The sequence below is a fragment of the Chamaea fasciata genome, unplaced genomic scaffold (genome assembly GCF_029207755.1).
Source record: "Chamaea fasciata isolate MVZ Bird 193981 ecotype frontalis unplaced genomic scaffold, bChaFas1.0.hap1 SCAF_1, whole genome shotgun sequence".
NCBI classification, from domain to species: domain Eukaryota; kingdom Metazoa; phylum Chordata; class Aves; order Passeriformes; family Sylviidae; genus Chamaea; species Chamaea fasciata.
Genome location: NW_027094086.1, coordinates 7,282,120 through 7,291,608, shown reverse-complemented (window position 1 = coordinate 7,291,608; position 9,489 = coordinate 7,282,120).

The following is a 9,489-nucleotide window of genomic DNA, read 5'->3' as shown; positions in this document are numbered from 1 at the left end:
CTGAGCACTGCCGTACCAGACATGTTGGAGCTTCAGTACGAGCTGGAATCCAAGGCAGCAAAATGGTATGTGACCATTGATATTGCAAATGCCTTTTTCTCCATTCCTCTGGCAGCAGAATGCAGGCCTCAGTTTGCCTTCACCTGGAGGGGTGTGCAGTACACCTGGAACCGACTGCCCCAGGGGTGGAAGCACAGTCCCACCATTTGCCATGGACTGATCCAGGCTGCACTGGAAAAGGATGAGGTTCCAGAACACCTGCAATACATTGATGACATTATCGTGTGGGGAAACACAGCAACAGAAGTCTTTGAGAAGGGAGAGAAGATCATTCAGATTCTCCTGAAGGCCGGCTTCACCATCAAGAGGAGCAAAGTCAAGGGACCTGCTCAAGAGATCCAGTTTCTGGGAGTGAAGTGGCAAGATGGACGGCGTCAGATTCCCACCGAAGTCATCAATAAGATCACTGCAATGTCTCCACCGACCAACAAGAAGGAAACACAAGCTTTCCTAGGTGCCATAGGCTTCTGGAGGATGCACATTCCTGAGTATAGCCAAATCATGAGCCCTCTCTACCTGGTTACCCGCAAGAAGAATGTTTTCCACTGGGGCCCAGAACAGCAGCAAGCTTTCGCCCAGATCAAGCAGGAAACCGCTCATGCGGTAGCCCTTGGCCCAGTCAGGACGGGATCAGAGGTGAAGAATGTGCTTTACTCTGCAGCCGGGAGCCGTGGTCTGTAATGGAGCCTTTGGCAGAAGGTGCCGGGTGAGACTCGGGGACGACCACTGGGATTCTGGAGCCGAAGCTACAGAGGATCCAAAGCCAACTACACTCCCACAGAGAAGGAAATCTTAGCCGCCTATGAAGGAGTCCAAGCTGCCTCAGAGGTGATTGGTACTGAAGCACAGCTGCTTCTGGCACCTCGACTACCAGTGCTGGGGTGGATGTTCAAGAGAAAGGTTCCTACCACACATCACGCCACCGACACCACGTGGAGCAAATGGATCGCCCTGATCACGCAGCGCGCCCGTATTGGAAACCTGAATCGCCCTGGGATTCTGGAAATTATAACAAACTGGCCTGAAGGTGAGACCTTTGGATTATCCTCTGAAGAAGAGGAGGAGCAAGGGACACAGGCTGAGGAAGCCCCACCATATAACGAGCTACCGGAGAGTGAGAGATGATATGCCCTTTTCACCGACGGTTCCTGCCGAATTGTAGGTGCTAACCGGAAATGGAAAGCTGCTGTATGGAGCCCCATACGACGAGTTGCACAAGCTACCGAGGGAGAAGGTGGATCGAGTCAGGTCACAGAGCTTAAAGCTGTCCAGCTGGCTTTGGATATTGCTGAAAGAGAGAAGTGGCCGAGGCTCTATCTCTACACTGACTCATGGATGGTAGCTAATGCTCTGTGGGGATGGCTGGACCGCTGGAGAAAGGCCAATTGGCAGCGCAGAGGGAAACCCATCTGGGCTGCTGAGATTTGGCAGGACATTGCCACCCGAGTAGAAAGGCTGACCGTGAAGATTCGACTCGTGGATGCACACGTACCCAAGAGTCGGGCTAATGAAGAACATCATAACAACGAGCAGGTGGATCGAGCTGCCAAGGTGAAAGTATCTCAGGTTGATCTAGACTGGCAGCACAAAGGAGAATTATTCCTAGCTCGTTGGGCTCATGATGCCTCTGGTCATCAAGGGAGAGATGCAACATATCGATAGGCTCGTGACCGAGGGGTGGACATTACTATGAACAGCATCTCCCAGGCTATCCATGACTGTGAGACTTGTGCTGCAATCAAACAGGCCAAGCGAGTGAAGCCTCTGTGGTATGGCGGACGATGGTCAAAGTATAGGTATGGGGAAGCCTGGCAAATTGACTACATCACCCTTCCCCAAACCTGCCAAGGCAAGTGCTACGTGCTCACCATGGTGGAAGCAACCACTGGATGGCTGGAGACCTACCCTGTACCTCATGCTACTGCCCGGAACACCATCTTGGGCCTGGAAAAGCAGGTCCCATGGAGACATGGCACCCCTGAGAGAATCGAGTCGGACAATGGGACTCATTTCAAGAATGGCCTCATAAGCACTTGGGCCAGAGAACACGGAATCAAATGGATATACCATATCCCATATCATGCACCAGCTGCCGGGAAGGTGGAACGCTGCAATGGACTGCTTAAAACTACCCTTAAGGCACTTGGTGGAGGGACCTTCAAAAATTGGGAACTGAACTTAGCAAAGGCCACCTGGATGGTCAATACCCGAGGGTTCATCATTCGAGCTGGTCCTGCCCAGTCTGAATCCTTGCACACAGTGGATGGAGATAGGGTCCCTGTGGTACACATGAGAGGTATGTTAGGAAAGACTGTTTGGATTAATCCCACCTCGGGCAAGGGCAAACCCATCCGTGGGGTTGTCTTTGCTCAAGGACCTGGTTACACTTGGTGGGTGATGCAAAAGGATGGGGAAACCCACTGTGTACCACAAGGAGACCTTATTTTAAGTGAGAACAGTGTGTAGGATTTTATTATATATATATGTGTGTGTGTGTGTAGTTTAAGGAAGGTATTGATTTGGGATGATGTAGATGGTAATAGAATAAGGGGTGGATAATGTCCTGGGTTGAAGTATATTCTATCACCATCTTCACGAACTGTTGAAACCAGGTGAGGCAGGGCTCCCTGCCTCCTCCACTCTGGCTTATCTTCTGTTAATGGGCCCATCAACACCTTTGCTACACAGCTCACAGATAACCCCCTCCTGGACTACCTCCTGTTAATGGGCCCATCAGGCCTTATCACATGACTCACCATCTCATTGTGAGATGCTCCGCCCAGAGGGAGGAACCAAGCATTCCAGTCTGGATATAAGCTGAGACTCTGAACACCAGAGGGGTGCTTACCCACTGGATTCCCAGAGGACCCAAGCTACCAGACCTTTCTACAGGATCACTGTTTCAGGAAGACCACCTCATCTGGACTGCTTCCATCACTCCGCTCAGGTTGTAGTCTGACTCTGTCAGTGGTCTTTTTTATTATTGCATCTATTTTATTTTACTTTCTTTCCTTTTTTTTTTTTTTTTTTCTTTCTATTAAATTGTATCTCTGACTTGGAGCCTCTCATTTGTTTTGTTTTCAAACTGCTACAACACCCAACACAGAGGAACATGAGAGAAATCTTCACATGTTGCTTACTGTCCTAAAAGATAAGGGACTGTTGTGCAGCATTGGGATGTTTCATTTTGGGAAAGTTTTCCCCATTCCTTTAGACCCCATTCCTTTAGTCCCCATTCCTTTAAGACTCATTATGATTTTGTTGCACTTGGACCTTGCAAGATATGCTTTCCCCCTTATCAAATAGCAAAGCAATTTTTTTTTATTTTTTTTTTACTCATGTAGAAGTTTTGAAGAGCTACCTTCTCCCAATGAAGAATACACATTTTAAACTAAAAGACTGCTGATTTCTCTCAGTTCTACCTAGGATTTGTTATTAAGGTGAATTGGCACTGCTGTGGAGGAGGAGCTTAAGCAGCTCCAGCCCAGCCTTTGTGTGACAGGTCACTGCAGCTGCTCTGTGATTTATGGACTTAGTAAGGATCATCTTAGCAGTCACAGAATTAGGATGAGACAGATTTCTGCATCTGAAAATATAATGTATGATGTTGCATTAAAGCTGTTATCAACAGAAGCTTAAACTTGGTATAATTTCTATAGACCTGTAGCTGCTTACTGAAGGCAAGTAAGTCATTAACATGCAAAAACATTTCTTTAGAGAATATTTGCTTCTGAACACAATGTGGGGCACAGAACCTTTGGATGAACTCCAAGTTCACAGTAGTAGAGCTGAATGAATGATTCAGAACATGCAATGTGACTGAGGAATTTTTCTTTCTGTTTAAAAAGTGTCTTCAGACACATCAGTATTTCTCAAGACTGATTTGCCTCCAATCAACTTGTGGAAAGGGAAAAAAAATCACCACAGAACAAAAAAAATTCCTTAAGTATATAGCTTGATCCTGAGAATTCTTCTTGGTAATACACATTACTCCACTCCAGAGTCTAGTGCAAAAGAAGAATTATATTTTTTAATTGAGGAAAACAAAAACTAGATGTTTCATCTAAACAGGAATCTGCTCTGGAGGGTATTGGTGTTTACAAGGGTGTATGGCAGAAAATATCCTATTGGGTCTGTCTTTACTTGTTAAGGGATTTTGGGTTAAAAATCTGTGTAGGAAGGTGATGTGAGCACTACTGTTGAAAAATTGTATTTCTTGATTTCTTTTGGAGGTATTTTTTTTTCTCTGTCTGCAATGATGGGGCAGTTATCACTCTGAAGATCTTTGAGACAACTTTGGTGAAACACCAAGTTTCTGTAGAGATTCGTACCAAGAAACCTCTAAGTATTTGGATCCTTTGATCTTTGGTCATTGGCAGTTTGTTTAGTGTGACCATGGTGGTGCTGGGCAAATGGTTGAACTCAGTGGCAATAAAGGTCTTTTTCCAACCTAAACAATTCTATGGTTCTATCCATAAAATACCATATCAGGAAGACAAAATCAAGGAGTTTCTCTCAAGGAGAGAATACTCTGAGACAGTTGCATTTGGCTACAGCTCATCTGGGAAACCAGAGATGTTCAGATGAACATCTCAAGCTTCAGATCATATTTCCTGATATGATCTACTTGGATCTGTGAGGTTTCTTACCATTCCTCTCTAGCTGTGGTGAGGACAGAACTAGCTCCTATATAGAGATAGCCCCCCCCTGCACTCAGGACTTCCCTATTACTAGATTGCTGGAAAAAGGCATAATAAATGACCTTGGTGATGGGAAGTAAAGCAGTCAGTGGGATATACCAGCAAGCCCCCTGAAGATTTTCTGTCTCTATGCTTTTCTGATCTAGTTTTCCCTTTTTCCTCTCACACCTTGTCAGTTCAGAGTGCAAACCAGCTGAAGGAGGGCTTAGCTCTGTGCATGCAAGATTCCTCCTGAAATGGATATTCTGGCATCCTAAAGGTCTCCAAGTGTCTACACTCCAGCAGTAATACAGGCACAAAGTCAGTTGAGCTATCTGCATACTACTGCCCAGGAATTTCTGCCAGAAGATTTGTGGCTCATTATTCAATGCTTCATGTACTGGCTCAAAAATAAAAGGAATGTTTTGGGTTATAGGGGTGATCTATACTGGTCTGCAAAATCCCTTTTCCTAAAGAGCCCAAGAAAAAAACAGCTCTGGAAACACAGCATGATTTTTTCTTTAATGGTAGAAGCACTGCTGCCCATATGTTGAAGGAAGAACTAACCTCTTACTAAGCTGGTTTTTTTTTTTCCCATCAATTCATGTTTAGTTAACAGTGTTTAAAGTACATCATTATAATCCTTTCCTCTAATAAATGCTTCAGCCTTTCAACTAAAGCAAGGAAGTTTATGTGTGTGTACACTGCAGAGTCAATCTGCAGTGCCTCGTGGCAGTGTTTGCAGAGGATGTAGTAGGAGTTTAGTGCCATCTCTGGGGAATTGGACCGCTATTATTTCTAGTCATGTGAGTGTAAATCCTTGCATATCATTTCTGAAATGTCAGCCTGATACAGTACAAAACAGTGTGAAAAACAAAAGTACAAAACAAAGTGTGAAATTCTGTACATGTTTGTGCCACCATATTTTTTGCATGAATTTGGAATTTGAGGAGCAGAAACTGATCCCACTAAATAATAGGAACCTTGTGGAATCATGCCAGCTGTTTCCTGCTAATGTGACCTTTTCTTCCGTGTTTCTCTTTCCCTGTCTAGCTGATGGATAGGATGATTTTAAGAGAGTTTAGTACATGATAGGGCTGCCAGGTTTGGATCCACATCCAATTATTTCCAAAGGTCGGAGGGACTTGCACTGGGCATTCTCGTTTGCATTCCTTCTCCTAATTTCCAGGAATACCAGTGACAAAAATAAGACAGAGCATGATTCTGCTGAATATATGAACCCTTGGCTAGATATCACTGCAATCTTTCTTATTATACTATATATTTTAAAAGAAACCAATTTATTCCTTACCTGCCTGCTCATAGGTCTTTTTGTACCTTCTTATTCCAGCATTGGGCTTCCTTGGAGAGAAAACTGAATTAGAGAGATTGCTGGATTGATCCAGTCTGGCAGCTCCTGTGTTAATATTGGTCTTTACTTCAGGAGTTGTCAAACAATAAATGAATGAATGGAAAACCAAAACATGCTGGGGTTTTTATTTTTGACATGGCAGAAAAAAAGAAAAACAGAACTGAAACAGCTTAGGTCTCCTTCTTTGTTTTCTTTGTCCTGAGATAGAAAGAAACTGATTTCAAATTTTTGAGATCAATAACCATGAAAAACTTATTACTAAATAAATCAAAATTAGAAAATCAATAAATAAAGTAATATTCTGACTATCTAGACATTAAAATGTGCATTTACATTTTATCAGCCACTGGTTTTTTGAGCCCCATATGCTTCAAATTTAAAGATTCTGTAGCGTCTCTGAATTATTTTTACATTGTCTTTCTGTGGATCCATATCCTTGCTTTTGGTTAGAAGGAACAAAATTCCTGAGGACTACAATCTTTTAGATTCTGTGCAAGCTGTAAAGTTCCCCTGAAACCACGTTCATTAATTTTGCAGAAGTTGCAGCCTTAAGGCTTTAAAAAGTGCTAAGCAATCAGCAGTCACTCATTTGGGAGCCTAATTATGGAGTTAGGAAACAAATATGTCTTGGTATATCACTTGCCTTGCATAATGTGTTCTGGGACTTAACCCCACACCTGCTCATACAGATGTGTAAATACTTGCGACTTCTGGGTACCAACGTATTCATTCCAAGTATGTCACTGAGTGACATGGGAAAGCATCTGCACCTTCACCCCATCAAGAGGAGTCTTCTGGTTGCTGAAATTGGTATTTTATGATTTCAGATATCATTTGAAGTATTTGAAGTGTCTCTGAGTAGCAAAATAATAACCTCTATGATATGACTTGATATACATTCTCATATAGATTGTTCAGCAAAGTTGCAAACATTGTCCTTTCTGATGTGGAATAAACAGAATTTAGCAAAGATATACTATTTTCTGAAATGTTTCCTTTTAAGAAACATTTCTAACTCCTATGCCAAACCAATTAATCTCAATTTTAGCAATAATTCAGTTTTTTTCCTTCCATGTTTTATTGACAGTAGCAATAGACACTGGCTTTTGAAGGTAAAGCAGAATTACTTGAAATGAACTGGCACTGTTTGTCTGACAGAGGGTTTGGAGGAGGAGCTGAGCTCACCTATGTGGACCAGGCAAGCCATGACCTTGGACTCGTTTGCATCTTCTTCCATTTGTTCATCCCTAAACTGAATCCCTGCCTCCTCAGTTCTTCTTTTACCTGTTTTCATTGCCTGAAGTGATGCTTGCTGCATAGTTTGAGACTGATGCTTTTGGAATCAACCTTTTTCTTTTAAGTATGAGATTCTACTGGTGGGAAAATGCTGGCCAAGGGCCAAGCTCCCATCCAGCTGCTCTCTAATTCCCCCTCCTTAAGCAATCAGGTGGAAATAAAAGGATGGAAAATCTCTTTGTTTAAGACAAAGACAGCGAAATCACTTTCCAATTGCCATTATGGGAAAAACATACTTGATTTGGGGAAAGGTGGCTCAATATATTATCAGTTATAATAGATTCAGGTAATCAGAAACAAAGACAAAAACTAAACACCTCCATCCCACCCCCTTTCCCAAACCCAGCTTTCCCCCTTCACTCCCAGTTGCTCTCCCTTGAGGGTAAAGAAATGGGGCTGTGGTTGGTTCCCCACAGCCCCAGTGTGGGCTGCCCTGTTTCCCTGGTTACAGTCCTTCAGGGACAGCTGTTCCCAGTGGGGGTCTCCCCATCTGTCTCCATAGTCTGTAGCTCCAAGGGTTTGCTGCCTCCAGTCTCCTTTCACACTGGAGTGTAACTGCTCCTCTCCAGGACAATCATCAAGGCACATGAAGGAGCTCTACTTCCATATTCCTTTTAGATACTGAGTTCCTCTTTGCTTTCATGCCCCATAACTCCTTCCAGTGGAAAAAAAAACCACAAATGCATCCTGCCAGTCTCTCTTCCTACACATATCCATTCCCAACCCTTTCAATAGGACTGAAGAGTCAGCTGTGAATGTTGTATTTCCCAAAAACAGTTCAATGCTTTCTGAATGACTCAAGCATAGGCTTTGTCTGAGGTTGGTGGACACATGTGCCTTGGAATTATTGCTAAGATTTGTAAAAAAGAACAAAGACCAAGGGTTTGTGTTTGGATAACTCCTTTACAGTTGTGGAGTAAATGCAATTGGTCCCCAGTCTAAATGTTCAGAAACTGGGAATAAAGGCATTGCAATAAAATCTCCAAGGGTTAGAGGGTTAACAGGATAGGAATCATGGATGGCAGAGTGGAGAGGCAAATTATATGAGGAACCTGATGAAATAGAAATATGGGAAGAGAAACAATTAAATTATATGAAGGAAAATGTGAAATCTGATCTGGCTACATTGAGGGAAAACTCTTCCTGAATAGCTACTTGTTAATGGAAAGGAAAAGCTGAGAAAAATCTAAGTTAAACCTAAAAAAAATCTACAAAAGGCTTCACAAGCAATGAGATTTTCCTAGCAGTCCCAACCTTGCTAATCTGGGAATTTGAGAGGGGATGTGTTTGTCTGGGAGGTGATAAGGAAGAATGGGGTAATGGAGAATGCCTCTGCCTCCAGCATCTTCAAGTGCTGTGTGCACACACTCATCTTCCACTCAAAGCAATTTCATTTAGATTGTTGTCCCACCTCCCCATGACACAGCAGTTGTATTTCCCCTGGAGAGACTCCCAGATGACTCCCTACTAAATTTCCCATTTTGTTAGGGTCAAGCAATAATTATAAGATATATCAGGAGAGGCACTGACTTAGAGAAACAGCAAGGAAAATATGTGATTCTTCTGGCAATGAAACTGTGAAGAACATCTAAAAGAGGAAGATGAAAAAATAGAAACCAAAACAGGAAATATAAGCTTTGAAAAAAGGAGTCAGAATTGCTAAAGCTGTTTTCAGAAGAAAACAGTTTATAGAACAGATTCTTCTCTGAACACAACTGATATTTGCAATTAGAGTTGATCAGAGAAAAAGGCAGTTTAGCATTTAAAAAAACAAAAATCTTGCAAAGAATTGATCTGAAATGTTATTCAGGGTCAGATCCATCATTCCCCTTCTCTGCTGGTTTATATCTGGGACTTCCAGGCCTCCAGGCACCGAGGAAGACAACTTCACCTCAGCCAGAATCACATCACGTAGTTGTTTTTTTTCCTGATATTTGATATGAATTAACATCCTCACTAGAAATTGCCAGTTTAAATCATCGATGGCTAATGATTAAATTAGCCTAGGCCTAGTTAGCTATCAAAACATTCAATCCCTTTTGGCATTATGTTTATGGTCTGTCTGACTAAGGAAGCGTAGGA